The 27,737-nt window shown below is 46.7% G+C and overlaps 1 protein-coding gene across 2 annotated transcripts in view; it reads right to left on the bottom strand.

Moving 5' to 3' along the window:
- Nucleotides 1-27,737, bottom strand: part of MTUS2 (microtubule associated scaffold protein 2) — a 563,429-nt gene that overhangs the window by 383,212 nt on the left and 152,480 nt on the right. The window lies entirely within an intron of this gene.

The following is a 27,737-nucleotide window of genomic DNA, read 5'->3' as shown; positions in this document are numbered from 1 at the left end:
ACATACACCAGACTTATTGTGGCATTCGAGGCCTGGGTATTGGATTTGTAGGTGAGGCTGGGGTCACACGTCTCCCTTTCCTCCCCCAGTGACCCACTTCCTCGCTGTCTCTTTACCTGTATTTCCCCCAGTGGCGAAGAGGTAAGAAAAAAAGCCTCTGTGAAACTCAAATCTGTCAAATGCTGCTTGCTCCAAAAAAAGGATTTCGTGATGAAAGGGGACAAAATAATAGCTGAAATGAGGCATGGGGACTATCTATGGATTTCACATCTGCTTACCAGAAAAACTGGGAGTTATCTGATCTGGTGAAGGAAGAAAAAGCCTGGCATTTTCAAAAGGCAGCAAGAACAACTGAATTTGTTAAGAGCTGGTGATAAATTCTCTGCCATTCTTTGAGACCACTGAGAAAGGCTGATACGTTAAAGACTAATATTCCATCTACAAAATACCAGATAAGATCCAAAGTCTCCCAACAACATTTTTCTGTGCTTGTATTTATTAATAAGAGGCTAAAGAGAGAGAGAGACAAGGACTTCAAATCTCGACGAAATCAAATACTTTTCGATCTATGAAAAAGAAAATATATGTAGGCATTTCACGTGGCCTCCCAGGGGCTGAGTCAGACAAGGTTTCTGTTATGGTCTTGTTGGAGGAGAAGGCAGCGGTGTCTTAAAAGTGGAGTTCAAGTGTATGTTTGCAAGGCAGGCACTTTCTCCTTCTCCAGTGGCTATTTGGCCTTTTAGCTCACACCTGGTTGCTTCAGTCCCTATGCTACCTGCCCGGCACCTAAAGGCAACGGAGGCCCCACTCCCAGAGCACTCTTCTTATCTACCTGCCCAAGTATTGAGATAACACTGATATTCATGAAGTATTTCCTGCTTTGTTTCTAACCACAAATGCCTTATGTGAGTATTCTCCACAAACTCACTCCCTCCTTTCTTTCCTACCACTGGTCTTAGGGCCCAAACCACTTCTATAATGTGGATAAAGGGTCAAACAGTTCTAGGGGAATCCTTAAATCTACCTGAGCAGGTGGGCCAGGAGGCCGATTCCTGGGGAGGGTACGGGGGTGACTTCATGGAAGCAGAGAGGGCAGTACAGACATGTCCTCAAACTCCTCTGCTAGGTCCCACTCGACCCAGCTTCTCCCAGTGGGTTCATTTCAACGCGGTAGGCACGCTTGATCTATACATCCCTGACTCTCTGCTGTGTGTTAGGCCCCGAGAATGGACATCAGCACTCACAACAGGGATGGCACATGACCTTCATTTATCTGCAGGACTGCAGGCTGTAAACCTCGGGATTCTCTGCTTGCTACCTGAAGGGAAGCAGGAACTCTTCGTAACGTCATCAGGGATAAAGCGAGAATCGCCTCCAGCTCACACGCCTATACCGGGTCACTCAAAATGGGGCTCTTTCAGCTCATTCTCTTTCGGGAAGGTGCATTTCTTTTTTTCTCTCATCACAAGCAGACAACCTGTCTTCTGTCAAACGAACGAGACAGTTCGCACGATGAAGATGAACATTTAACACCACGATGCAGCCCAAGCAGAGGAAGTTTGCAAACAACCAGAAAGTAGTAAAATCTACTGCATGGTGACTGCAGAAACCAGCGACTCAACGAAAAGGTACAAAGCTCATGTCCCAGGGCTTCTTGCTGGAAGTCTCTGTATTGTCATTAATTATACCATGTAATGAACTAGGCATTTTGGAACACCATGCTTGGAATGTCTTTATCTTTAAGGAACAGATAAAGAAATGACGATAAACAGAAAAGGAAAGAACACAGCACTTGGTTTGGAACCAATTTGCCCTAGAAACGTGCAAGAGAAACAGATGATCTATGCCAGGGAGAATGAGTCGTGTTTCTATACAATTGAGATAAAGGAATAATATCGCTTTAGTTAACTTGTAGGAAGCCTCACTTCACCAGAGCTTGAATAGTTAAAAAAAAATCTTATATTCCCCCCAAAATTCGAGATGGCTTCCTTAAAGAGTAACATGTCGGTATGTATTTGAATAGCACCCAGCCTATAATCCCAGGGTGGAAAACTGGCTTGCCAGCATTTCCGGGATAGGGCACAGGCTGCGTGCATCTTGCTTATCAAAACAGACACATTTCGTAAGCAACAGAAATCAAACATTCCCAGAAAGCACAGACTTGAAGCAGGGCTTTTAATGGGCATGCTTTAAAGATCTAAAGTCACAGTTTAGAACTTCACTGTTAAATAACACGAGATACCCCCGAATCTATTTTAATCAAAGACTCTCAAAGAAAGGCTGTGAGTCTCATGCTCATTTTTCAAATAAAATTGCCAAGAAGTTGGTTATTGATCCACAATCACATCCTCTCACATGTATGATCTGTGTAGCATGGGGGAAAAGAGAGCAATGTGTTAATTTCCCCTCCCTGACGTATGGTCCCTGACAATGTGTTAATTTCCCCTCCTTGACAGCTTCCAATAAGGCTCCTGATACCGTGTCCCTGGGTACTTCTCCTCTGACCCAGGCAGCTTGCCTGCAGGAGCAAGCCGGACTGCCTTCCATCCAATTTCTGGGACTTGCACATTTACGCACGGACTACCCTCCTCCCGACCAGGGAAATTTGTTCCAGCTTTATTCGTAAGGGCCCTTCCCAATTAAACTGTGAAGACAGCTCTGAGGGGGAGGAGAAAACCAGAAATCTGTTTGACATTGCTCTTCACAGGAGCACTCTCTGACCTCAATAGGAGTCGTGCAGCAGCGAGCAAATCACAAGAAAACCTCTCCCCAGCAGCCTCCCGACCACACAGACAGGCTGGGCACAGGGCTCCTGAGAGCGTGCCCAACCCCAAGGAAAGGAAGTTAGAGTAGCATTGCCCAAGGAGGCCGAGGGCTAGAGCCTGAGAACGTGTCAGGAAGGAGGGAGGGACAGAGGTACCCCCGAATGACAGGTCCTCTGATTAATGAGAAAAGAATAAAGTAATAGTGGAAAATTAATACAAATTCTCTATTTTCTGCTCTCAACACGCCAGCTGCAGCAAAAGAACACAACACATAACGCATGGCTCCAGATTCCGAACTCATTCCCAAATGTGAATGAGCAGTTAAGAACTACCAAATATATAAGAAAGCTTATGATAAAAAAAGACAAGGCATTAAAAAATGCCGAAAATGGGGCTCCTGGGTGGCGCAGTCGGTTAAGCGTCCGACTTCGGCTCAGGTCATGATCTCAGGTCCGTGAGTTCGAGCCCCGCATCATGCTCTGGGCTGACGGCTCGGAGCCTGGAGCCTGTTTCCGATTCTGTGTCTCCCTCTCTCTCTGCCCCTCCCCCGTTCATGCTCTGTCTCTCTCTGCCTCAAAAATAAATAAACGTTAAAAAAAAGTTTTAATAAAAAAATGCCGAAAATGGAAGAACACCTTTTAGAAATTTGTTTTGATTTACATAAATAAAATACACTTGTTGGCACACACTTACGAGTTTTGACAGGTGCACGGAGTAACCACCAACACAAGCAAAATATACAACACGTGCATCACCTCAAAAGCCTCTCGCGTCACTCCCTTGGATTCAGCCCCTCCCCCACCAACACTGGTCTATTCTCCATCCCTGCAGTTTTTTTTTTTTCCAAAATCTTACACAAATGTAGTTATAAAGCACGCAGCCTTTGAAGTCTTGCTTCTTTTAATACAGATGAGTGTAGATAACAGCATCATTACTACATTATTTTATTAATGTGATTTGTTGTGATTATGTTAATATTGTTAATATTCATACAGAATGCATGTTGCATTCTAGATCTATCCGTATTATTACATATATCAGTAGTTTGCTCCTTTTTATTCGCAAGTGGTAGTCCACTGTATGGCTGTACCACAATTTGTTTATCCATTCAGTGGGTGGAAAACAGAAGAAAACATCTCAAAATTCTAATTCATTCCCTCAGAGACAGGAGGGTCCATAAAACAAGAAACGGACAGTCAGAAAATACCTAAGAGCTCAGAGAAATTAAAAATATGATCATTAAAATGTAAAAATCGATAGAAGGCTTTAAAGATAAAATCTAAGGAAACCATCAAAACCCTAGAGGAGAAAACAAGAAAAGACCTCTCTGACCTCAGCTGCAGCAATTTCTTACTTGACACATCCCCAAAGGCAAGGGAATTAAAAGCAAAAATGAACTATTGGGACCTCATGAAGATAAAAAGCTTCTGCACAGCAAAGGAAACCATCAACAAAATTAAAGGCAATCAACAGAATGGGAAAAGATATTTGCAACTGACGTATCAGACAAAGGGCTAGTATCCAAAATCTAAAAAGAGCTCACCAAACTCCACACCTGAAAAACAAATATCCAGTGAAGAAATGGGCAGAAAACATGGACACTTCTCTAAAGAAGACATCCAGATGGCCATCAGGCACATGAAAAGATGCTCAACGTCACTCCTCATCAGGGAAATACAAATCAAAACCACACTCAGGTATCACCTCACGCCAGTCAGAGTGGCCAAAATGAACAAATCAGGAGACAATAAATGCTGGAGAGGATGTGGAGAAACAGGAACCCTTTTACACTGTTGGTGGGAATGCAAACTGGTGCAGCCGCTCTGGAAAACAGTGTGGAGGTTCCACAAAAAATTAAAAATAGACCTACCCTATGACCCAGCAGTAGCACTGCTAGGAATTTACCCAAGGGACCCAGGAGTACTGATGCACAGGGACACCTGCACCCCAATGTTTATAGCAGCACTCTCAACAATAGCCAAATTTGGAAAGAGCCTAAATGTCCATCAACTGATGAATGGATAAAGAAATTGTGGTTTATATACACAATGGAGTACTACGTGGTAATGAGAAAGAATGAAATATGGCCCTTTGTAGCAACGTGGATGGAACTGGAGAGTGTGATGCTAAGTGAAATAAGCCATACAGAGAAAGACAGATACCATATGTTTTCACACTTATGTGGATCCTGAGAAACTTAAGAGGAACCCATGGGGGAGGGGAAGGAAAAAAAAGAGAGAGAGAGAGGCTAGAGTGGGAGAGAGCCGAAGCATAAGAGACTCTTAAAAACTGAGAACAAACTGAGGGCTGATGGGGGGTAGGAGGGAGGGAAGGGGGGGTGATAGGTATTGAAGAGGGCATCTTTTGGGATGAGCACTGGGTGTTGTATGGAAACCAATTTGACAATAAATTTCATATATTAAAAAAAATATAAAAAAATAAAGGTAAAATCTAAGCAATCTCTCTGAAACTAGAACTCAGAAAGGAAAAACTAACCAAGATAGAATAATTAGTGCACAGTGTGGAAGCTCTAAATTCTAACAGAATTGCAGAAAGATGGAAAAAGTGAAGAATACAAAAAACACAAGGAGAAAATTACCAAAGAAACAGAACAAGAAAATTCTCAGCACTGAAGAACACAAGTTTAGAAAGACCCACCAACAGCCTAGAAAATAAAAACTGCATATTGCAAGGCATAGCATCATGCAATTTTAGTGCCCCACGAATAAAGAGAAGTTTCAGAGAGATAAACTAGATCACAGATAAAAGGAGTCATTCTGGAAACAGATTTCTAAACAGTAATAATAAATACTTAAAGTTAGGGGAGCAATGTTAACAGTCCAAGCAATAATGATTTTACTTAGAATTCTATATCCTGCTAAACTATCAACTGAAGTGTAACTACAGAATAAATTCATTTTCAAACACACAATAATTCAAATAGATAATTTCCCAAACCTCTAAAGGATATGATTTTGAAAAATGAATATACAAGTGAAGAATACAGGGGATCCAGGACAAGAGGACCAAAAGAAAGCCCTAGGAAGACAAGGGTGCCAGGCCCAGAGATAAACCAGCTCAGGTGTGGGAGGCAGAGCGATCCAGAAAAATGCAACGGGCGGCCCTGAGGCATTTGGATATTTGTGTTTAGTAAGCATTCTGCTGGTTCTTGGAACTCTTTTCTCCAACTGATAGGAGAGGCCGTTTCTTCTTTGTTTGCCTAAGAACAAAGAAACCTTCCCCAGAAACAACCCCTACAGGCTACCCCTTGCAGGGCAGGGAACTGGGCCATGGTGACTGGCTTGGCATTGAAAGGACTGAGTTAAGTGCAAAGGGGTGGACATCAGAACAAAATCAGGCTCCAGCAAGGAAGAAGAGGAAGTCATTGTTGGATGGCAACAGGCAATGCCCCCATGTCACAGGTATTAACCTTAGAAAGGAAAAAGTTACAAGAGAAAATAAACGAATCATCATAGTACATCAATGGGATCATCAGTGAATTACATGTAATCATGGAAACAGTGTGACTTACCCAAATTTTGGAAGGCTGGGGAGAGGGAAAACATGGGAGTCTGTAGTAGGAGAGCTGAACTCCCCACTGCTTTGAGGAGAAACCAATGGATGATACCCAAAAAAAGACACAGGAGTACAGCATATTAGGACAGCTGTGGGGCTGGTGATCAGAAGAAATCCCCAAATTATCTGAAATCTGTTGCCTCTGTGGAGTAAGTTTTGAAATAGAGAAGGTGGGCAGAGGACCGCAGGTTCTTGTTATAAGCTTTTTATCATGATAAAAGAAGTTAAAAAGATGAAAACCACAATTTCCTTATGGGATATTTAAAGAAAACTGAAGCAGAGTGTGAAGATTTAGATCATTTTAATAAAGGACTAAAGTTATACACTCACCAAAAAAAATCCACAGAGTGACTTTTCAGTTTTAATCTAAATTTAAAATTAAGGGATCTAAGACGATCGCTCTATTGGACGCCCAGAAACCAACAGATTGTTGCTGTTCTTCCTGGAACGACAAGACAGCTGACACTGAAGCTGAGTCAGCAGGACGAAAAACACTCCTAGTTCTGGTTTGTTCAGAGAAGAGCAGACCCCAGAGTCCCCAGTGACCTGAGCAGGTGAATGGAAACGGCATTCCTTCTGCCCCTGAGCTCAACAGGAGGGTTTGGAGGGAACGTTCAGCTTGAATGAGGAAGTCACAGTTTTTTTGGAAGAGAGCCATAGATTTTGATATATCTGAATCAAATTTTAAGATTTTCCAGCTGCCTGTGGAATGGCAACGCAGAATGTCTCTGAATTTCCATCATGTTCTATCAGAATACATCATGCTACCTAGAAGACACAGTCCCCCTGTGTCATTCCTTAGAAAGAGAATAAATATTTGCCTAGCGTCAGAATGCCAGGCGAGCATCACACAAGTAACTCAGGTCCTCCGGAATAAGGAATAAGGTCCCCTGCAGACAGGAACCCTGCGCTTTGAGTGGCTTCTGCCATCCCCTGGCTATGTTATCACTCACCAATCTCACTCAGCATTTTTCCTCATCGGCATTTGAAGGCGGCCAAAAATAGCAGCTTGTAGTAGAAGGTTCTTGGGCGGCTAGAAGTAAGACGTGTAGCAGGTGTGGTGGGTATGAAACACATGATGGAAATGCTGCCCTGCATTAAAAAAGTACGTCCAGCCTCACGGCTACACGGTTGACGGGGCAACAGAAAAGGTACGAGAACAAGTTTTGGTGCTGTTTGCTCCCTCTTGTTCCTATCAGCACCTGGCGGAGCGCCCGGTTCCCACCTAACTTCTGCAGCAGCTCTGCACGGCCTCCCCGTTCCCCTTGCTCTCCCCTCTCTCTGCTCATTCTAGAAGCCAGATCTAGATCTGCGCTTCCACCTCCACCTACCCTCTGCTCCCCGCTCTAGAACTTGCGCAGCCCGTAACACAGAATGAACACTGAGTCTCCGTTCCAGAGACTCACTCCCTGTATAGAAAGGCCCTGGTGAAAGTGTCCCCTATGCAGGAGCTGCTCTTGAAAATAACTGGCCATAGAGGGCACGCCCGTCGGTGGCTCAGTCGGCTGAGTGTCCGACTTTGGCTCGGGTCGTGATCGCGCGGGTTCTCGCGTGATCACGTCGGGCTCTGCGCTAACGGGCTCTGTGATCACGTCGGGCACGCGCGTGGGTGGCTCAGTCGGCTGAGTGTCCGACTTTGGCTCGGGTCGTGATCTCGCGGGATCTCGCGTGATCACGTCGGGCTCTGTGCTAACGGGTTCAGAGCCTGAAGCCTGCTTCAGACTCCATCTCCGTCTCTCTCTCCGCCCCTCCCTCCCTCTCTCTCTCAAAAATAAATAGAAACATTTCTAAAAAATAAAATAAAATAATTGGCTGTTATCAGATAATCCAAGAACTGGTACTACGGGCCATCTGCCAGGACACAGAAATAGTTTCATTTTGAAAGAACAGATGACATAATACCGCTCCTTTCCCACATGATCTCCATGTGCACGTTTCTAGAGACCAGATTCTGTGCTTAGCTGAGTCTCAACAGCACATGGAAGCACCCGGATGAGTACTGCGTACTAGGTTACTAGGTTAATTTTGGTTAGGAAAGAAGCAGGGTGGCAACTGTAACATGAGGACCATAAGATGCCTCATTGCCAAAGCCAAGTTCCCTGCTTGGTTGTGGCCAGAGGCCACGGGCCTACATTTTGTGGCTGTGCCTTGCTCAGGGCACTTAGTCCTTTGTGTCCTTGTTGTGCATCCTGATTGCTGTGTGTGCCCCACCTCCTGCCCCTCCCCGCCCTGCTTTGTTCACAAGACCTGGACGCCGGGTAGGGCAGGGTCCTTGCCTTTCAGCATCTGTGGATCCCTTCACCAGACCTGTCGAGTAACTCAGGCCCTCGATCAAGCTTGGCTGAATCGCAGATAAAACTTGTGATTTCTCATGGGGGTGGGGGACGGACAACCACTGCCCCCCAAGCCATGTTTGTGAACTGTAGCCCCTCCCCTCTGACTGCTGGGCTTGGCACTCTTCCCTCCCCCAGATCTCCTGCACCCCTCTCGGTCCACACAAGGCTGTGAGGGGACCCTCCACCATCATGCTCCAGAGCTGGTGCCCCTGTCTATATTCATTACATATGCAGTGAGCACCTACTTCGTGTCAGAGGTGACAGCAGTGGGAACAAAGAGGTACAAAGACAGGAATCCTCACTGCGGAAAGGCCCTTCCAGTCTGTAAGCCTGTGCCATCCCCATGGCCTCATCGGCTGCACCAGGGTGCAGGCCAGGTGACAGGGAAATTCCACCCCCCCAACCCGCCCTCTGAACCCCTCCTCCTTTGTTCTTCAGGACCTCTATCAGGAACCAGGCACCCCCATTCCTCTGAAACCCTACGCATTTCCTTTACTCCTTTCTCACGATCCATATCGGTTTCTATCTGGTACAACTATTTTCTATACCCTTATCTTTTCTTCTCTCCTAGAGTTTCATCTCCTTGAGACCAGGATCCCAGCCTAGTTCACCTCTGTACCCTTCAAACACCCAGAAAACGACCTCATCCAGGGCCAGTCCCCAGGCATATTTGCTGAAATGAACGTTCTTGCTTGATGGGCATGAGAAATTAAAACCCTGTTACTTTCTAACAACTGTTGTGGACTTAAACTTTACTAGATAGCTATGTGAACAAACATTCTGGACTATTATATTGGGTACTGTCTGATGATACAATTGGATATTCTGTGTTCAGATGATACAATTGGATATATTGTGTTCATTACACAACAGATTCATACTTTCTTCTTTTTTGCTTATTTGGATGCCAAGGACTACGTGCTATTCTTCTAGGATCTACTTTACAAACAGTCATTTAAAGGCCAGAATTGCAGAAAGGTTTGTCTGGTATATAAATAAAGCATTTCGTGCATAAAAGCAACTCATTGGGAGTATTTTGAATATACTGCACAGAAAACACTGTAGGGCAAGGTTTTCAAAGTGGAATTAATTTAGTAAGTCATGACCCACATTTAAAAAAAAATGACAGTGGAAACGATGAGTTTATCATTGCCATGAGTAAAGTACTGTTTCCTGGATAATTTTTCAATTAAGAGCGTGTGTATGTGTGTGTGCACGTGCATATATCCTTTGCACATCGCAGACAAAAATGTTTGAGCAACACCGTCGACAGGATATTTGTCATGGTTTCTGGCTGCTGGGAGTCAAACTAGGTTCCTATTTTTACATAATTCTCAATGCCGTCCGTCTTGGTGGAGGCAGGGAATCTCCATCTCATTCAGGAGGCTCATCCCCGCTCCCCCCAGGAAAGTGAGCCAGCCTTGGGCAAATGGACACTCTCACCAGTGACTTTGAATCTCAGCACAATACACAAAGACAGAGGGGACAGCAAGACCAGATGTGAGACAGACCTGTGAGCATCAGAGATGGCACTTGGGGCACGGGCACCCACTGCCCCTGCTCACCGGCCCCTGCCCGCCCCACCCAGGCTTCCCCCACGCCCTTCCTGTGCTGCTCAGAGTTACCACAGTGGGCGTCCCTTGCTCGCAACCAAGCATCTAGAATGATACAAATATCGTGCTAAGGAGTTAAGCCCTTTATTCTTTAGGAGATGGGAAACTCTGGCATAATTTTAAACCAGAAGAACGAAACCAAGCGAGGCAGTCCTACAGAAACTGGGTTAGAGCCTAGAAACGCGGGGGGCAGAACAGACAGTTGGCCTAGATCAGGCAAAGGTTGGGGACCTGAACCCACAAACGGCATTGAAGACAAATCCCATTAATACCTTCTGCGTGAAATTCACGGCAGCGGAGCAGAAGTGTATGAGACAGGCAATCCAAAAGCACAGTTGAAAAGATCTCGTAAGGCCAGCACACAGCAAAGTTAAGAGCATGGACTCTGGAGCCAGACTCTCTAGATTTGGGTCTAGACTGACCAGCTGGGTGAACCTGAGTTACTTGATCTTTCCGCGCCTCAGTTCTGTCATCTGTAAAATGGGAAGAACAATGATAGTGCTTAACTCAGAGTTGCTATGAGAATTCAATTAGAAAATATCTGCAAAGGGCTTTTAAAAAATGCTGGGTACCCAGTAAGCAGAGAATGATTGTTGAAGAAATTTAAAGAAAAAAAAACTTTTTTTTTTAAGCGTCTTGATTTAGGCTCAAGTCATGATCTCATGATTGGCAAGACCACATCCCGCATCGGGCACTGTGCTGACAGCATGGAACCTGCTTGGGATTCTCTCTCTCTCTGCCCCTCCTCTGCTTGGGATTTTCTCTGTCTCATTCTCAAAATAAATAAATAAACTTAAAAAAAAAAAAAAACAATCCTCTCTCCAATCCATTGTTACAGGAAAGCTGTTGCTTTGGGTCTAATTTGGGAAGTGAACTTCTAGTAGATTGCTCTTTTTGGGCTACCCTTACCCTACTTTTAGTTATTTGAAATTCTGTAGGGAAAGGCTTTCACAACAGGATCTATGCACAATTAGAACCTAATTGTCAACCAATGGTTTGTGAATTTATCCAGAGCCAAAGTTCAATGATACCTATTACCTGGCATCACTGGGGAACTAGGGGTTCTACATAAGTTAATTTTCTAGCAATGAAATCATATCTAAGAGCCAGTCTGAATTACATTAACAGTTTATAAGATATGTTGTATGGCTTCCTATTTTCTTAAAGTAGTACATCAAAAATAATTCAGTATTTCCACGTGGACTTGGGTTGATCATTTTAAATGAACATCAGTCATTGGGCTAATGCTGTATTACAGTGATGGTGTTAAGGATTAACCACTAGGGTTTAAAAATCCTTTTACCCCTTGGGGCACCTGGGTGTCTCAGTTGGGTAAGCATCCAACTCCTGATTTCAGTCCAGGTCATGATCTCACGGTTCCTGAGATCGAGCCCCATGTCAGGCTCTGTGCTGACAGCATGGAGCCTGCTTGGGACTCTTTCTCTCTCTCTCTCTGCTCCTCCTCCACTCGTGCTGCCTCTCTCAAAATAAATAAATAAATGTTTAAAAAAATTTTTAAAACAAGATCCTTTTTGCCCCTAAACTATGAGCTCAAATACAATGGCCTCCCTTTTACTTCAATTTTTCTGCATCTTTCCCTGCTATGACTTAAATATTATGTCTTTGCAGCTCTATTTCTGTTTCAGAATGTAACTTTTCCTATTTTTCTATAATCTGAAACCACATTGCTATAGACATTAAAGTTACGTATGAAGAAATATGGGTACATTGTCTGTGGACTATGGTGTGGGCATGAGACTCCAATAACAGGCAGGAAATTTACACTGTGTTATTTTGTGGAATCTATTCAGCACACTTGCTACAAACTCTTCCTGGGTTTTTACTGTTCAGGGTAGCTGCGGATGCCAAAAGGGCATGTTGGTTTGACTTGTGAAGAGTGAGAGCAGAATGCAGGGGAGACTAGCATTCCCAAGCCCCAGATGCGTATAGAAGGCCACGTACTCCACATCTCCACCATATTACTCTCGTGTTGCTTCTGAAGCAAAGCACCACAGCTTAATGGCTTAAAATGAAACAAATTTATTATCTTGTGGTTCTAGAGGTCAGAGTCTTATGGTCTAAAATCAAGGTGTCAGCAGAGCTGGGGCACCCGGGTGACTCAGTCGGTTGAGCACCCGACTTCAGCTCAGGTCATATCTCGCGGTTCATGGGTTCGAGCCCCATGTTGGGCTCTCTGCTGACAGCTCAGAGCCTGGAGTCTGCTTCAGGTTCTGCGTCTCCCTTGCTGTCTGCCCCTCCCCCGCTCATGCTTACTCGCTCGCTCTCTCTCAGAAATAAATAAAAATTAAAAAAAAATTCAAAGTGTCAGTAGAGGTATGCTCCTTCTGGAGACTCCAGGAGAGAATCTACTTCCTTGCCTTCTCCAGCTAGAAGCTGGAAAAATGGATTCTGGAAAATGCACAAAGGCCACCCACATGACTTGGCTCATGGCACCTTTCTTCATCGTGAAATCACTTCACTCGACCCCTGCTCTGGTCATCATGGCTCCTTCCCTGACTTTGGCGTGCCTGCCCCCTCCTATATGGACCCTTGTGATGGCACTGGGTCCACCTGCATAACCCAGGATAGGCTCCCACCTCAACATTCTTGACTTTATCACATCTACAAAGCGCCTTTGGACATAAGCATCGTTGGGGCCATTACTCTGCCTGCCACACCTACAGAGGCACTGAATGCATCTCGAATTCAGCACACACAAAACTAAGCTGCTTCTTTTCCCATCCAATCCCACCACCTCTGTCCACATCTGCCTCACCCACAGTCTGCCTGCATTTTGACTGACAGCATATCTATCCATCCAGTTGGCTTGGGACAGAGAACTTGCAGACATCTGTGACATCAAGTTCTGTCAGGTATCCTTTCAAACACAGTCCCAGCATCTGCCCACCTCTTCCCACCTCCAAGGCCACCATCAGCCCAAACCACCAACTTCTCTCAATGAGATCCCTGGAACAGCTTCCTACAAGGTCTCCAACATCCCGCCCTACATTCTAATCTCAACCCTGCAGACAGAGGGAGACTTTTAGAGCACAAATTAGATGGGACACCTCGGTGACTCAGTCAGTTAAGCGTCTGACTCTTGATTTCAACTCAAGTCATGATCCCAGGGTCCTAAGATTGAGCCTCACATTGAGCCCTGTGTCAGGCTTCATGCTAAGCATAGAGACTTCTTAAGACTCTCTCTCTCTCTCTCTCCCTCTGCCCCTCTCCCATTCATCTCTCTCTCTCTCTCTCTCAAAACAAACATTAAAAAATCATAGTAAAATAAATTAAAATACAAATTAGTTCACATCATCCCTCTCTTCAAACCTCTCCAATGGGTCTCCATCCCACTCAGAATAAAAGCCTTATGACAAGTATCCCAGGAAGAAAGAAAAGCTGGGGCAAAGGCTCAAAAGTGAGAAAGTGGAGTTTTCCAGGAATTGAAGCCCATTCAGTGTCTTGGGCAAGGACTATAAAAGGAAATGAGGAGATGACTATGTGCACATGGGCAAGGGTCTGGTCCCACCATTAAGTGGCCTGACCCTACCCTAACGGCCATGGGAGCTGGTGATGGGTGTTCAGCAGAGCTGTGGCACAGCCACGTCTACACTTCAGGAAAGCCGTTCTCCTGCAGCCTGAGATGGGACAGAATAGAGCGGGGCAGGAAGGATGGAGGCATTTGGAGGAGCACGGCAGAGGACAGTGGGGATAGAGGAAAGGGGGACAGGGCAGATTCGTGGCCATTTAGGAGGCCAAATGTCAAAAATTGGGTCCTGACGTGACTGGACGGGTATCCAATATGGCGGCACTCAGCAGCCTGACGGGACACTCAGCAGCAGGACGGACTGGGCGTGACATGGGAGACTATGTGCAGAAGGTGTTCAAGCCAAAACGCTGGAAGGGGACTGGCCATATGGAATCTGGTGATGAGAAATACTGGCTGGAAGTGTGTATTTGGAAGTCTTCAGTTGGGAGAAGGTTATTTATAGATGGAAATAGATAAAAGCACCTAGGATGAGCCTTAGAAGGAAAAGAGAAGAGGGCTCAGGGCTGACCTCTTGTAGGGGAAGAGAAGTCTACAAAAGAGACTGAGGAAGCACAGCTGGAGGGCGAGGGGGAAATAGTAGAATCCGGTGGTGTAGACTGTATGTAAAGGAAATCAGAGTTTGTAAGAGGAGCGTTCGCCAGTCTCAGATTCTGCCCACAAGCTAAATTAAAAAGTCCCCCAAATGTTCCACTGGCTCTAGCATCAAGTATACTGTTAGGGGCCCTAACACAAGCAGTTTCTGCAGAGTTCCAGCCAGACTCCAAGGGATGGAAGGAGAAGGGAAGAAAGCAAGAGAGGAGAATTTCTTCACTGGGCATGGCCGGGAGGGGGGAGGGGTCCAAGGAGGTTTCACTTCTTGCATTTTCTCTCTTTCCTTCCTTTCTTCCTTCCTTACTTCTGAGGGGTCAGTGCTACACATGGTGAACTTCTGATCGGGGGAGGCTGTCAAGGAGAAAACAGGAGATCGTCAATGTGTGAGGTCTCTGAGGAGGGGAGAGAATCTGGCACCCAGAACACAGGCAGACAAAGTCACCTTCGGGCCTCTCCTCAAGTGCCACCTTGTCAGAAAACCACTCCCTGACACTGCAAAAGAGCTCACCCACCTCTGTGCAAGGCACTGGGAATAAAATGGAAAACAAGATACCTCCCCCCACTCCACTCTCTCAAGGAGCTTCCAGCCATTAAGGGGAGTAGAGGCCACTAACCAAGTAACGCTGACATTTCACACACAGTGTGGTAAGTGCTCTGCTGGGGCAACGGGGGTGTGATAAAAGCAGCCAGGACTGGAGTCTTCCAGAGGCCCAGAGGGGCATGGGGCAGGGGGAAGGGTGGTGACAGCCAGACAGAGTCCTAGAACCTTCCAGGGCGAGCCAAGCTATGCGGGTGACTATGAACTACTGAAAATACAAGTATGAAAGAAATACCCATTAGCACCTTCCTGGAAATGTGACAGGCGTGAAATCTGTTTACAGCTTTCGATGCCGCTAACGTCCAGTTTTCATCACTTCCCGTGTATGGGGGAGGCTGAGCTAAGGCCTGCTCTCCTCTCCTGCCCCCCGTGGGAGCTCACGACCCGTGCTCCTCATCCTCAAGGAAAGAGGCAGCGCACACAGCTACAAACTCCGTCCTCCAGGGCTGGGCATCCCCCTCCCAAAGCCCTGGGTGGGTGAAGGGGGTAGATCTCCTAACTGGGGCAGCAGCCCGGGACACCAATGCTCCCAAGGAGCACCCGTGCCCAAGGCCAAATGTCCCCATTCTTGTGTGGGTGCAGCAGGTGGAAACCATCCCCTTCCTCCTCTGCCGCTCCCTTCCCCTCCCACCTGCTGGCACGGGCTGCTTAGCCAGGCAGGTCCTGAATCCCCCTCCTCCTCTCCCTCCTCTCCCACAGTCCTCATATCTGCTCCCTTTTGGGTCTGAAGCCAACAGTTACATTCATGTGCCACTGAAAACACATGGGTCGAAATAATCATTTCTTTCCTGTTTCCCCTTTCTCTGCCTGCTTCCCCAGGGCAGCTCGCTGGCTCTACACTGCCCGTCTCAGCAGAGGTCTGTGACTCAGAAGGAGGAGAGCAGATGCGGCCTGTAAGACGCTTCCCTGCCTAGCTTTTGTTTCGAAATCCTAAACCCAAAGAGGGGAAAAGGTTTCAGGCAGAGGAGGAGTCCCCCCCCAGCCCCGGCCCCAATCCCCAGTGAAAACTACAGTACAGACAAGGGGGGATGGGATTCCCCAAAGTCAATTCCGAGGCCTGAGAAGGAGAGAGAGTTGGGTTCCTGGAGGAGGCTGGGCTCTGTGCTGGCCTTGCCTCAAAGCCAGCAGAGCCTGGGAAGGAAGGGCTTCAATGGGGCCTGGGCTGGACCCTTAGGATGCCTGGTTCCCAGGACAGAAGACGGAGAGGAGAGTGGCTAGGCCAGAGGGACTCTGAGGCATGTCGGAGGGAACTGCTTGGACCCGGACCCATAACCAGAGGGGTGTCCCTCCTGCCTGGGTGCCGCCTCCAACCCCAGGACATTTGCACTAAGAGGAAGGAGGGAAGACAAAATGTAAAATCTGAGCTCAGAAGAGGCAGAGCTGAGTTTCATAACTGATATACCACCTGGAAGGACATATACCAGGGAAAACACACTCAGAGGTCAGGTAAAACATCTGTCTGCTTGTGCTGGACAGCACAGTCAAGTGTCCTCGCACACGTGGTTCTGCAGAGTTCACGTTTATCCTCTCCTACATCACCCACAGCCCCACGGAACCCCACTGCACGTGTTAACATAGCTGCGGTCTTAAATGAACCAAAATCTAGTGTGGTTTTTTTTTTTTTAAAGTTTATTTTACAGAGAGAGAGAGAGAGAGAGAGAGAGAGAGAGAGACAGAGTGTGAGCAAGGGAGGGACAGAGAGAGAGGGAGACACAGAATCCCAAGCAGGCTCCAGGCTCCGAGCTGTTCAGCACAGAGCCCGACGCGGAGCTTGAACCCACGGACCGTGGGATCATGACCTGAGCTGAAGCTGGACACTTAACCCACTGAGCCACCCAGGTGCCCCTCTAGTTTCATTTTTAAGTTTAAGTTTTGGATTTTTAAACTTTAAACCTAGCCCTTAAGCTGAGGATGCGCCAGCCCACGTCCCTCCTCTGCCCAGCACCAGCCAGAGGCTTCTTTTTAAATATGTGAATGTGATGTCACCTCTCTATCAAGGGCTCCCCTTTGTTCACACAGCACAACCCTAACCATAAAGCCCTCGGCTCTCAAGTTAAAATGTAACTTGCCAATATCATGCCCCTCCTCCCCACCCCCATTCTCCCACATGGGCTTTCTCTAATCACATAGAAACACATCACTCCATGAACATATCAACTCCTTCCAAAGCCCCAGAATGAACTCCAAGATCTCCTTGCCTGGAAGCCCCATGCCCCTGACCCCCAACCCACCTTGCGCCTGGCACAGAGCACGTTTGTTAGTCAACCAATGTCACCCAAATGAATCACTCAGTGATGCCCCAAACCACCAGACGTCTCCCAGTGAGTTCACAGTGCCTCACGGGGAAGAACGTTCTGGTGTGCTCCTTCCACACAAACCCCTGGTAAAGAGGCAGTGGCGGGGGCCGAGATGCAGGCCAGGGGCCAATTCTGCCCTACAGAGGCATTTTTATTTGGTTCTCACGGTGTAATGATGTGACCTCATTATCAGCCAGCCTAATAAATTAGGGACTTCTCCGTAAGTCATCCGGGTTTCTGACTTCCATTGGAAATGAGGCAACCTGGCAAAGGGGGCCCAGCAACTCTGCACGGCAGCCCTCTTGAAGAGTAGTGTCAGTCCTCAGCCCGCCCCACCTCCCCGTCACACTGGCCCCCAACAGAAGGTACAAGGCGGCAACCGCCCATCCTGGTCCTCCCAGCAGGCCTCCCACAGGCGGACCCCCATCTGCAGGCACCCAAACAGGGGCCTCTGGAGCAGGTGAACCAACCCTACCCTCATTCCCTGACTTCCTCCGTTCATTCCCATCACCAACAGCCAAATCTAAGCCTCATTCACCTCTTCGAGTTCGCTGCAGGGTATTTTCCTGGGCGCGGGAACCTGTGTATGGATTCTGTGAATGAGGCCAATTTTTTTTTTTAACATTTTTATTTTATTTTTGAGACAGAGAGAGACAGAGCATGAACGCGGGAGGGGCAGAGAGAGAGGGAGACGCAGAATCGGAAGCGGGCTCCAGACTCTGAGCCATCAGCCCAGAGCCCGACGCGGGGCTCGAACTCACGGACCGTGAGATCGTGACCTGAGCTGAAGTCGCACGCCCAACCGACTGAGCCACCCAAGCGCCCCTTTTTTTTTAATTTCTTAGCTGTACACCTGAACTCCGTACATTTCCCTAAAACTGCCTCCTACATTGATCCCTTCTCTGAAAAGGTGTCACTGTCACGGCCTCATTTCCTTAAGCTTCTTGCCCCGGTTAGGTCTTGGGCAAGATGAGAATTCATCCCCGGAGGCCCCGATGATCAAGCAGGGATTTTCCTGCGCTGCTGAGGCTCCCTGACTCCTTCTCCAACCAGCAGCCGACTCAGCCGGCAGAATCCCAGCTCCCCGCGCTCTCCGGCCTTAAGAATTTTATAATGCATGCCCGACAGAGCATCTTAAATTGCAGGGAATCAATATAAATCTCCCTCGCAGACGCGTCTAAGCCGATGCAACCGTTGACAAGAAAGCATTTGCATCCTTTGATTGGAATCTGGTCCAAGCCCAACTGAATCCAACTACTGCAAAGCTGCTCTGCAAAACAATTGCTTTTGATTACCAGGCGAGCGACAGTTTCGTGCTGCAAAGGGGCTTTCTCATATTAAACCAATATTTTAGGCATGAGCTTCTATCAAACTACATTCCATCCAGGGGGTAAACGCAACTCCGTCCCCTCCCCCACCGAATTATCCAAAACCTTCCCTAATTTTTAGTACACATAAACACACTCCCCTTTAATAAAAAGCGCTTTCTCTGAGGAACACCTCAGGTCTTTGTCGACACCTAATGCACCTCTCTGAATGTTCGATAATTAACGGACGTTTCATGTGTTTGCACCTCAAGGGAGAATTATATATTTTTTGAAATAACTGTCCAAATTCGGTAAATACCTTGGACTCGGTCCATTCGCTAAAAAGCTCTGTCAGTGGCCCTATATGTTTAGACTTTCATCTTTTTCCTGACTCATCTCTCTGCTCACAAATCCCTTTCTCTGATTCTCTGTTTTCCCCAAAGTGAATTCGTAGCTGCTTTCGCAGAGGAGCGGGGATAGACAGCGAAAGACATAGTGAGACTCCTGAAAGGGTGTCACTAAGAGCTGTGACACTTCTGCTTTACAACACGTGTGTCCAAAACCGGCATCCGAGGTGTAGACGAACGTGGTGGGCTGGACGGGGTGTCTGTCATCTCACCTCACAACTGGGGAAGCCAAGCACGGATTCGACTCCCATCCGGACACAACAGAAGCCTCTGTCCTCTTACAGCAAGAGCCCCGTGCTGCAAATCGGATGCGTACTCTGCACATATCTTCGCTCTTGTCCCCGCTGTCCTAGAAGCTGGGGGGTCCCCTATACCCGGGTTCTGAGGATACCCCTTCCTGTCTATTCGGGGTCTTTATCCTCCAATTATTTCCTCCTCTACGCCAGAGGCTCTTAACGCTGGTTGTACACAGAAACCACCTGCTCATGGCTGATGGATGGTCTGAGTCCCACCCCAGACGCTCTGACTTAACTGTCTCAGGGCCTGGCCTGGGCTTTAGGATTTTACTGTTCAGCGAAGAGACAGAGCCCCTGCTCTTCACCGACCTATCCCGCTAGCCCATGAGTTACAAGCTCCAGCCTATGTGCCAAAATGGCCCAGGGACGTGGTGGGGAGGAGGGGCGTCAAATACACAGCACATCAAATTTACCACCTTGACCATTTTCAAGGTGGTATGGGTGGGGTGTATGTTTTTTATGGAAAAAAAAAACCTGTTATGACATTTTTTTTACAGGCTCATAATTAGGGATGCTTCACATAAAAATCCAGATGTCCGGAATGTGGCAACAGAAAGTCACCATGGCCTCCCAGCAAGAGTTACCGGGGACAGTGTGATGGCTGCCCCTTCGGGGCACGTGTCTTGGGGTCACCAGCATCCCCACTGCTCCCCTCGAAGTTACTCCTAGCCTGGTTCCTACAGACAGGCTTAGCTTAGTCCACCAACCATGTTGGACCTGCTCAGCCCTAAAAATGTCCTGTGTCCTTTGACCCCGTGTCTCTCCCTAGCTCCCCTGTCTCTTTCTCCTCTCTCCCTTGTCCCACATTCGCTCCTCAGAGCCCTGAGATCCAGCTTGTTTCCTCTCCCCTGCACTGAGCCCACCCTGGCGAAGATTAACGACCTCATGGCACCAATCCCAGGGACACTGTGATTCCCTGTGCCGCACTGGACAGTCTCAGCTCCTGTGTCCTTCTGGAACTCCTGTGTCCTCCCCCCTCACTCTCTCCCCTCTCCTCTACCTTTCCATCCAGGCATCTATCCTTCACCCAGGGCAAGGGAAGACTCCTTGCACACGTGGGGCTCACCACAACCCACAGGCTGACAAGTCCAGGCACAGCGGACTCAGAGGCTCCAGGGGAGTCTGAGAGACCAGGTTTGAGTTCCCAGCTCGGTCACTTTGGAGCTGTCATTCTGGGCCACTTATTCAGCTCAAGCCCCATCTTTAAAAAAAAAAATGGGGATAATAATTCTCACTCCAAAACGCATGAGAGAATGTGTGCAAAGCCCCAGAGCAGAAAACATCACTGTCCGATAGAACTTTCTGTGACGATGGGAATGTCCCCCATCTGTGTCGTCTGGAAGTCACTTGCTGCGTGTGTCTACTGAACGCCTGACACGTGGACACTGTGACTAAAGAATTACATTTTTTAATTTTACGTAACGTGAGTTCATTTTAAATTTAATAGCATCCTGGGCCAGTGGTTCTCTGGGGACAAGTGGGGCGCTGCAGGGACAAACACTGAACAAACATCAGTGAACACAGACTATTACTGCCACTACTGACAAAGGGCAAGGTGGCAATAAGCCTCTGCAGCTCAGACCTCCCACCTGAGTGTCGGGCTGTGCGAGAACAGACCTCAGGCCACTTGAGGCCGGTCCTGTTCGAAGAGCCTATGCTCAGGAAAGTGACCAACGTTCAGCAGGGGACACAGTGAACATTCAGGAGACGAGGTGTCCCAGTTACTCCCATCTGGTAAGGAGGCAGGCGTGCGGTCTCTAGGACACTCAGGATGGCATCCTCACTACGATCCACGGCGTGGAGGCCCCAGCTGCCGGGCTCCCCTATGGGGCCTGAGGCTGGCAACCCAGCTCCTCCCACCTGGAGTATGCACCAGGGACCCTGCCTGCGTCAGTTAACGTCCCTCTGTGACTCACTGTCCTCCGGTGATAACCATAATCCAAGTGCCCTCTGGATACCTCCCCGTGGCTTCTCCTCGGGCCATCGCCAGCTGTCAGCTGAGCTCAGTGTCTCCGTCCCCCTGCCAAGGCCCACCCCCTCTCCTGCCCCAGCCTCCCATCTGATGGCCTGAGCCATCTTGGACACCTTCCGAACACCAAATCCAGCTGCTTCAGATCCAAATATCTTCTCGCGCTGTCAAACAAAACCTTGGAGGTAGTTTTCCATCCTCTCATTGGGTAAATTTAGAAACGAAATGAGGTTAAGAGAGGGTGTGTTCTTCAGAGATCTCTAGAGACACAGAACCAATAGGACAACAGGGTGTGTGGGTGCGTGCTCATGCATGGGGGTGGGTGAGGAGGGAGAACAAGGGAGACTGGTTGACTGATTTCAATGAATTGGCTCACGCAATTATGGAGGCTCGCAAGTCCAAAACCTACAGGACAGGCCAGCAGGCCAGAGACCCAGGGAAGAGCCAGTGTTGCAACGTAAGTCCAAAAACCATCTGCTGACGGAATTCCTTCTTGCCAGGGCTTAGGGGTGGGGAGGGAGGGAAATGAGAGAGGGAAGCCTTTTCGTCTATCCAGACCTTCAACTGATTGGACGAGGCCCACCCACAGTAGGGAAGGCAATCGGCTTCACCCAAAGTCAACTAATTTAAATGTTAATCTCATCCAAAAACATCCTCCTTGAAATACCCATAATAATGTTTGACCAAGTATGTGGGTACCAAGGCCCAGCCAAGTTGACACATAAAATTAACCCTCGTTACCTCATTACCAAGGTCATTGAGTTAAAATCGAGGGGAAAGTCTAAAATAAGCTTTAAGAAATACAAAAATATCATTTCCTCCATTGCTGAAAGCATTTTAAACCATAAGCAAATCTTGATAAAAAAATAATTTTATTTGGCAAAGGAATAAGCCGTGTGACTGATTGACATCTACTATTATATAACAAAATAATACACAGTTAACGTTTACTGAGTTACTAAGGACCACACACTGTGCTATGTGCTCTATATCCAACCATCGCAGCAAACCTAGAACATTGTTGAGTGGTTTTGCAATAACTTTGGGTTACATTTTTAAATAAGTAAAACTTTGCATAGCTTGTATGTATAGCCAGATTCAAGTATGCATTCAAGTGATTGCTTTTTTTCCTGTCTAAAAATGGAAACCACATTAGTCACCGATATCTGGGAATGTCCACCTCTCCTTCTACATGCTCAAGTACAGTATTCTAAGGTTGCAGGCATCAGTATCAGCTATTAAAGGTTGCCATATGCCTCAGCTCTTTGGAATCCCCCCTCAATCCAGGGCATGCCTCACCATTCCAAAATAAACCAAAGCTGTGCATTTGCTAATCTGAACGTATTCCATTATTTCAGACAACAGAGTCACTACCAAAGTCCACAACCCCTTATCCGCAATCCTGAATGCCAAGAGATCTGAGAACTGAAAGGTTGTTTTTACAAATCGTTTGACAGCAAAACATTACCTAAGCTGATATGAAGCTATACATGGTGTTTTTAAAATCCCATGTAGCGTGGATGTCCACATGCTTTATTTTGGAAATATTAATGCATTTGATTGCAGGATGTTACCCGAAGCCCTACTGGAATGTCATGTTCTGTATGGTAGAAACACAATCCAGAAACCTGAAAAAGTGCAAATTCCTGCGCATTTTTGGCCTCAAGAGTTTTCTAGAAAGTATTAAGGACCTATATTATCCCCATTTTACAAATGAGGTCACCAAGGTTCAGGAAAGAACCCAAATACAGCTTCATTAGATGTCAAAGGCAGCATGGGAACTTTTCATCACTGTACCCTACATACGTATGATGCATTTCTACGTACAATACAGGAAGTGAGCTCATACGTATGATGCATTTCTACGTACAATACAGGAAGTGAGCTCATACGTATGATGCATTTCTACATACAATACAGGAAGTGAGCTGCAAAGCCACGTGTAACACTGGACATCGCGGAGTATGTTTGGTGGACTGAGAGTTAGCAGCACTGAAAAAGCAAAAGATTTGCTCAAATACAATACAGGAAGTGAGCTGCAAAGCCACGTGTAACACTGGACATCGCGGAGTATGTTTGGTGGACTGAGAGTTAGCAGCACTGAAAAGGCAAAAGATTTGCTCAAATACGTGGGGTCTCATCAAAACCAGATGCAGAACTCTCATAAAGACCCTTTTCATATTTAGGAAGAAATCAAATTTTCCCCATTAGAAATAAAGGGAGGGGGAGAGGCTGGGGGGGGGGCGCTCAGTTGGTTAAGCGTCTGACTTCTGATTTCAGTTCAGGTCATGATGTCACAGCTCATGAGATCAAGCCTTGTGTCAGGCTCTGCACTGTCAGATTCTCTCTCTCCCTCTCTCTCTCTCTCTGCCCCTCCCCTACTCATGCTGTTTCTCACTCTTTCTCTCTCAAAATAAATACAAACTTAAAAAAAAAGAAATAAAGGGAGAGAGAGACATTTAGGGGCAGTCTGATTGTCCCCAAGAGACTACGTAAGATTTCAAAACTCACTGCAAACTCCCACCCTTTCCCCGACACAGTCTTCCGAACATCTTCCCCTCCTTTCTGTCTAAGCAGGATGAAGACACCATTCAGAATCTAGCAAATTCACGTGACTCCTCAGCAATCACCTCCTCAAGTACATCAAGCGGCAGGAACAGCCCAGGATGAGCACGAGCCTTTTGATCTCAGTGAGTTTGACTACTCCAGGCTCTCATGTAAGTGGAATCATACTGGCTTATCTTTGCAACTGGCTTTTATTTCGCTTAGCATAATGTCCTCAAGTTTATCCAGGGAAGGATCTCCTTCCTTTCCAAAGCTGAACACTATTCCACTGTATGGATATGCCACATTTTGTGTATCCCTTCATCTGGATCTTGGGTAGCGTCCACCTTTTCGGCTAGCGTGAATAACACCTTCTGGTTATTGTGACTAACACTGCTCTGAACGTGGGTGTGCAAGTATCTGTTTGAATCCCGGCTTTTTGATACTGATGTATAGTTGACAATGTTACATTAGTTTTAGGCGTACAACACAGTGATTCAACAAGTCTAGACATTTTTATGCTGTGCTCTTCACAAGCGCAGACAACACATGTCGCCAGACAACACAATTACGGTACCATTGACCAGCGCCCTACGGTCACGCAGATGCACAGCATACCATGCTTTCCTTCTTGTGACTTAGTCATTACATAATTGGAATCCTGTGTCTCCCACTCACCTTAACCCATCCTTCCAACACCCTCCCCTCTGGCAACCATCAGTCTGTTGCTCTGTATTTAAGAGTCTGTTTCCGCTTTTGTTTGTTTTATTGTTTAGATTTCACAGAGAAGCAAAATCATATGCTATTTGTCTTTCTCTGACTTGTTTCACTTAGCATTATACCCTCTAGGTCCAGCCATGTTGTTGCAAATGGCAAGATCTCATTCTTTTTTATGGCCAAGTAGTATTCCATTATACACATATTTATATAAATGATGTGTGTCACATCATCTTTATCCATTCATCTGTGGATGAACACCCAGGAAGATATGCTTCCGTATCTTGGCTATTGTAAATAATGCTGCAATAAACATAGGGGTGCATGTATCTTTTTGAACGAGTGTTTTTGTTTTCTTTGGGTAAATACCCAGAAGTGGAATTATGGGATCCTATGGTAGTTCTATTTTTAATTTTTTGAGGAACCTCCATAATGTTCTCCACAGTGGCTGCACCAGTTTGCATTCCCACCAACACTGCACAAGAGTTCCTTTTTCTCCATGTCCTTACCAACACTTGTTGTTTCTTGTGCTTTTGATTCAAGCCATGCTCTTGGGTTTAAAGTATTATCTTATGGTTTTCATTTTCATCTCCTTGATTAAAAAAAAAAAATGCTCCACATCACAAATCATGTGTCTATTGGCCATGTGTAAGTCTTCCTCTACTCAGCTCCTCTGCCCCTTTTTTAAGTTTATTTATTTTAAGAGAGAGGGTACAGCAGGGGAGGGGCAGGGAAAGAGGGAGAGAGAGAATCCCCAGAAGGCTCCACATTGTCAGTGCACAGCCTGACACGGGGCCCAATACCACAAAGCATGAGATCATGACCTGAGCTGAAATCAAGAGTCAGACACTCAACTGACTGAGCCACCCAGGTGCCCTATAATGTGCCCATTTTTAATTGGATTGGGTTTTTTGCCATTGCATTGGTATAAGTTCTTTATATATTTGGGATATTAACCCCTTATCAAATATATCATTTGCATATAGCTTCTCACATTCAGGAGGTTGTCTTTCTGGGTTTTTTAATGTTATTTGTTTTTGAGAGAGGGAGAGCGAGCGAGCGAGAGAGAGAGAGAACAGGCAGAGAGAGAGGAGAGAGAGAATCCCAAGCAGGCTCTACACTGTCAGCGCAGAGCCTGACTCATGGCTCAATCTCACAAACCATGACATCAGGACCTGGGCCAAAATTGAGAGCAGATGCTTAACGGACAGAACCACCCGGGAGCCCCTGTCTTTTTGTTTTGTTGATGGTTTCCTTTGCTGTGCAAAAGCTTTCTATTTTGATATAGTCCCAATAGTTTATTTTTGCCTTTGTTTCCCTTGCCTGAGGGGATATATCTTGAAAAATTTTGCTAAGGCTGATGTCAAAGACAGTAGTGCGTACCTTTTCTTCTAGTAATTTTCTGGTTTCAAGTCTCCCATTTAGGCCTTTAATCCATTTTGAGTTTACTTTTGTGTATGGTAAAAGAAAGTGGTCCAATTTCATTCTTTTGAATATAGCTGACCAGTTTTCCCAACACTGCTTACGGAATAGAGTGTCTTTTCCCCATTGTATATTCTTGTCTTCTTTGTCATAGATGAATTGATCATACAAGGGTGGGCTTATTTCTGGGTTCTCTACTCTGTTCCATTCATCTATGTGTCCATTTCCGTGCCAGTTCCATAGGGTTTTGATTACTACTGCTTAAGGAACGTGGGCTTGTGATACCTCCTGCTTTGTTCTTCTTTCTCAAGACTGTTCTGGCTTTGAGTCCCTGCTTTCAATTCTTTTGGGTATAAACCCGGAAGTGGAACTGTTGGATCAGATGGCGGTCTGTTCAATTTGTGAGCAACCCCCATACTGTCTTCCCTGGCAGTTGTACTATTTTCCATTCTCGCCAACAGTGCACAAGGATTCCAACTTCTCCACAACCTCGCCAACCCTTAGTTTCTGTCCCTTTCTGTTTCCTTTTCTTAAGTAATGAGCATGAAGTCGCATCTCTCTGTGGTTTGATTCACATTTCCCTAATGATTAGTGATGTCAGGCACTCCTCTGAATTTTATTCGATTTCTTCTGACTTTGGCGTCTGCTCCCTAGCCTGGGCCCCAGAACCTGCCTTTTTCCATCTGCCTTCACTGTCTTCATTACCGTGGACTCTACTCAACCGTGGACGTCCTGTTCCCCCATCTAGGTGGCCAGACATTCACCCTGGCACAGTAGCCGCCGTGACCATCAACAGGTGCCCTCTGTCACAGCCTACATGGATTTGCTGTGTAAGAATCCTTTCCCTACCCCAAAAGAAAGGAGATAGAATCCTCAGATCATGGGATGGGCGTGGGGCGGGGGGAGGCTGAGCACTGGGAAGCAGTCCTCTGATTTCCTCATTCCTTCCAGGTGGAACAGAGAATGAGATCTGTTCGTACCCACTTGAGCCTTGCAAAGATACCAGTAGCCAGACCAGCCCCAGACTCCCAACATTGCCATCTGCAAGATCCCTGAGCAGGCCGGACAAATCCTCCCGAATCCAGACTTTCTTGAGGCAGCAGGACCACCGCCAACTAGAAAAATCCAAGTGACACAAGTGGTCACTGGGCAGGAGGCCCAGTGGCAGATGCCCCTCAGGTCACACTACGCTTGCCCAGAACGGAATGCCAAATCAGGCCGGACATCTTTCCCAAAGCTCAGGGGAAACAATACAGAGCAGCTTTGCTTTTTAAATTCCATTTCTTTTCCCATTTTTTTATTAAGGTATACTTTGCATACAGTAAAATGTACCCCTTTGAGTATAAAGTTCAGCACTTTTAACAAAAACATACAGCATACATGTAATGACTACTACGGTCAAGATAGAGAGTAGCGGGGTGCCTGGGTGGCTTGCTCGGTTAAGCGTCCGACTTCAGCTAGATCATGATCTCGTGGTTCACGAGTTCGAGCCCTGCATCGGGCTGTGTGCTGACAGCTCAGAGCCTGGAGCCTGCTTTGGATTCTGTCTGTCTGTCTATCTGTCTCTCTCTCTCTCTCTCTCTCTCTCTCTCTCTCTGCCCTTCCCCTACTCACTCCATGTCTCTCTCTCAAAACTAAACATTAAAAAAAAAAAATTTTAAGATAGAGAATAGCTTCATCATCCTGCTCCTTTATAGCCCACCCTGCTTACGCCCCCCAGATCCCAGAAACCACTGATCCATTTTCTGT

This window comes from Acinonyx jubatus, chromosome A1, assembly GCF_027475565.1.
Source record: "Acinonyx jubatus isolate Ajub_Pintada_27869175 chromosome A1, VMU_Ajub_asm_v1.0, whole genome shotgun sequence".
Lineage (NCBI taxonomy): Eukaryota > Metazoa > Chordata > Mammalia > Carnivora > Felidae > Acinonyx > Acinonyx jubatus.
The sequence above is the reverse complement of the archived record's forward strand: the minus strand, read 5'-3'. Positions and strand labels throughout refer to the sequence as shown.